This window comes from Triticum dicoccoides, chromosome 6B (genome assembly GCF_002162155.2).
Source record: "Triticum dicoccoides isolate Atlit2015 ecotype Zavitan chromosome 6B, WEW_v2.0, whole genome shotgun sequence".
NCBI lineage: Eukaryota > Viridiplantae > Streptophyta > Magnoliopsida > Poales > Poaceae > Triticum > Triticum dicoccoides.
The window spans coordinates 429,773,061-429,777,489 of NC_041391.1; positions in this window are offsets into that span (position 1 = coordinate 429,773,061).

The window sequence follows — 4,429 nt, forward strand, 5'->3', positions numbered from 1 at the left end:
ACGGGAGGGGGGGAGGCAGCCAGGTGCACCCTAGCTAGGGTTGGCCCCCGGCCCCCTAAGGGCCCTACCTTGCCCTGCGCCCCCTGCCATGTTTTCCCAAGGGGGGAGGAAAGAGGGGGGAGAGGGAAGGAAGGGGGAGTCCTACTCCACACTTTCCTTTCCCTCCCCTCTTCCTTCTCCTCCTAGGCCAGCCTGCTATGAGGGCGCACCAGCCCCTTGTGGCTGGTGCATTTCTTCTCTTTGCCCATTAGGCCCATATCTTTGCCGGGGGTGCCCGAAACTCCTTTTCGGTGACCCAATAAGTACCCGGTACCCTCCGAAACACTTTCGGTGTCTGAATACCATCGTTCTATATATCAATCGTTACCTCTAGACCATTTCGAGACTCCTCGTCATGTCCGTGATCTTATCAGGGACTCCGAACAATATTCGGTCACCAAATCACATAACTTATATAATACTATATCGTCAATGAACGTTAAGCATGCGAACCCTACGGGTTCGAGAACTATGTAGACATGACCGAGACACCTCTCCGGTCAATAACCAATAGCGGAACCTGGATGCCCATATTGGCTCCTGCATATTCTACAAAGATCTTTATCGATTGAACCATTATGACAACATACGTAATTCTCTTTGTCATCGGTATGTTACTTGCCCGAGATTCGATCGTCGGTATCTCTATACCTAGTTCAATCTCATTACCGGCAAGTCTCTTTACTCGTTCCGTAATACATCACCTCGTGACCAACTCCTTAGTCATTTTCTTGCAAGCTTATGATGTGTATTACCGAGAGGGCCCAGAGATACCTCTCCGATACTCAGAGTGACAAATCCTAATCTCGATCTATGCCAACTCAACAAACACCTTCGGAGATACCTGTAGAGCATCTTTATGATCACCCAGTTACGTTGTGACGTTTGATAGCGCACAAGGTATTCCTCCGGTATCCGGGAGTTGCATAATCTCATAGTCGAAGGAATATGTATTTGACATGAAGAAAGCAATAACAATAAAACTGAATGATCATTATGCTAAGCTAACAGATGGGTCTTGTTCATAACATCATTCTCCTATGATGTGATCCGGTTATCAAATGATAACTCATGTCCATGGTTAGGAAACCTTAACCATCTTTTATCAACGAGCTAGTCTAGTAGAGGCTTACTAGGGACACAGTGTTTGTTTATGTATCCACACATGTATTTAAGTTTACAATCAATACAATTATAGCATGAATAATAAACCATTATCATGAATAAGGAAATATAAAATAACAACTTTATTATTGCCTCTAGGACATATTTCCTTCATATTTAAGTCGCCAGAATGCCCTTCCATCTGGTCAAAGTTGTTTGACCCAAAATTTGAAAATTCATAACAAATAGCTCTGTTGATTTCAATTTCAATTGTGTATACAGTTGACTTTCATATCATGCACATTACTAGCATCACAACAGAGCCAATAGTGTTGTTGTACATATAGACCCGTGGTACCCATCTGAAATCTTGTTGTGTCATGTAGTTTTCCATGCTTTGTATTCTTTCACTGCTGCTTTGTCTTGAACTGATATGATTTGAACTGTGTCTCTATTTTAATTTGGCAAGACAATGCAGTGACCATATGACATAGATATATGTTTGTTTGATGCTTTTATTATGTACTAGTACTTGGCAATAGAAGACTTGGTAGTTTAATCCTGTCCACCTTACTAATGAACTGGTTCACCGAAATGAGTTTCATATACTAGTACATGCTAAACTTGTTATGTGTCTGCTTGTTTTTTTCTTTTAAAATGCTGACAGAATATTGGGGAAGAGTGCCTTATTAAGCAATGGTAAAGGAAGTAATGCAGATAAGGTTGAGGATAGTGACACATCCTTGTTGGTCTCCAACAAAGCTGATAAAACAGCTAAGGAAGACTATCTTGAAGACAGCGAGACAACCCCAAAGTCCTGTCTTGGTTTAGTGTTCGAGTTACTGGCCACTACCGCTTGCACAAGCTATTCAAACTCATTGTCTAAATCAGTTCAATTTCTTGAGTCTCAACTACAAGCTGAAAGGCATCGATCAGTTGTGTTGCGACAAGAAGCGGAAGGACTGTGGAAGTCCTTGGAGCATTCAGATGCATACTTTCTGGTGCAACAGCAAGCGTTGGAGGATTTTAGCGCCAAACAGGACAAAGCTAATAAGCTTGCTAAGCTTATTGCCAGCATGGTGCATACCCGGGATAACGTTTCTTGAGCTCTTTTGAAGTTGTTTCAGTTATGCTCTTGTTTTGCTGCCGCATTTATTTGCACTGGTGGCCAATTTTGACGACCAATGTATGTAATATGCTGCTTTGTTCCCTATATTTGCACTGGTGGCGAACTTTGATGCCCAGTGGATGTAATATGTGTAATATCGGTAATAGGCTAGCGTTAATTGCTTGCTTATTTATTTCCTTATTGTCTTGTTTAGTTGTTTGCTTGTAGTCACTGCAGTTTTTTTTCTGTGTTTTTCTAATGGTCACAATAGCCTATTTTTGGTAACTAGGCCAAAATAATCATGACAACACATGGACTGTTGTAACCATGGGCCTCCTGCAGACCGTATGATCCATGGGCTTTCTTCCGGCCGTAGGATCCATTGGCCTTCTATACGGGCCGTAGGATCCACTTGCCTTCTATACAGGCCTTAGGATTCATGGGCCTTCTACGGGCCGTAGGGTCCATGGGCCTTATACGGGTTGTACGATCCATGGGCTTTCTACGGGCTGTACTATCCATGGGCCTCATACGGGCCGTAGGATCCATGGGCCTTCTACGGGGCGTATCATCATTTTGCCAATCATGGGTCGTACTATTTGTGGACCATAACGGGCCGTTAATAGGCCGTATTTGATAACTCTATGAAAACAGCCCAACGAGTTTTTTTGACATGAAAACGGCCCAACGTATTAACGGTCCGCAAATGGGCCGACTGTAACGATGGGCTGAATTTGGCCCACAAGCAGAAAATGACACTAACAGGCCGTATGTAACTGAATGCTGCAAATGAGACCAAGAATCAATGGGCCCTGAGAAGGCCGAAAGAGAACTTGGGCTGGAAATGGCCCAATGGAATAACAGGCCGTTAATGGGTATAAAGTGATACACTGTTCATTATGGGTCAGTTTCACCACGGGCCGTTAATGGGCCAAGAGTTACAAAGGGCCTCATATGGGCCGAAAGAAGTCATGGGCCACACATGGGCCAGAAGTTAAAACGGGATGGAATCATATTGGACGGCTCAGATGACGCTACTGGGCCTAATTCGGAGAGGTCGTAACGGGCCCTGGGTTAGCGGGCTGTAAAATGGGCCATATGCGAACAAGCCGTTAACATGCTTTCCGTGGGCCGCCTGCCACCTTTTGACCAAGTCAAACGGGCCGGCCTTTTCACAAGAATGGGCCTCTGTTGGGCCATACCACGTGTCGCCGTATCATAGGCACCTTCGGTCCAATGAGTGGATGACATCTGTCTCAACGGTGAGACGACACGTGTTTCCTCCAACCAATGATGATTTTACATGTGGAAAATCCCCATTGGCCGGGGCTGTTAACGGGTTATCGGATCCAAAACCGGACCCGATAGCTTAATGGCGTTCCATTACGATGGATGCCACGTGTCGGTCACCCTTGACAAAAGCACTTCTGTGACGCGCGATTTATCGTCATGGAAGTGGACACTTCCGTGATGATAATTTTGGTAATGTCATGGAACACTTTTACGACAACACAGGTATGACTATCTTAATTCTGTCATAAAATCGTCATGGATGTACATGCATGACAAAAAACGCGACCTACTGTGACAAACACGTATCATCACGGAAGTGTTTTTTTGTAGTGTCAGCTGCACCATGCCGCCAAGATCCACCGTCGTCGACGTGGTAGATACGACGCCGCTCCACCTGCCAACCTCCACACCGTCGCCGTCGTTGGAGTTTCCACGCAGAGCCCACCACCCACAACAACTCTCCCACGAACACTCAAGCCTCCCAAGAAGGCGCCTCCATGGAGAGCGTATGACGCGCAAGATGTCGCCGCCGCCCAATCCAAGACGGATTTGGACTTTCGTCCGGTAGGGGGTCGGAGGTGGATAGGAGGGACCTCGGCTTCGCCTCCAAGGAGGGTAACGACGTCGAGAGACGTCGCTGATGCCGGGCCGAACCAGCCGACCAAAGTTTCCTCTGGTCCCCATTCTATACGACCAAACCTCCGTTTGCTATCTGGTAGCGAGGCGTGAACTGAAACCTGCTGAGAAGAAAGTGCCATGGGACTCAACCCACCAAGAAGGAAGATCAAGGAGAACAACTGGCACATATCCATCCAAGCGTCAGATCCAGGAATACCCGACTTGGCCAACGACAAACGCCACCACCCCGCACTGGCTGACGACGTC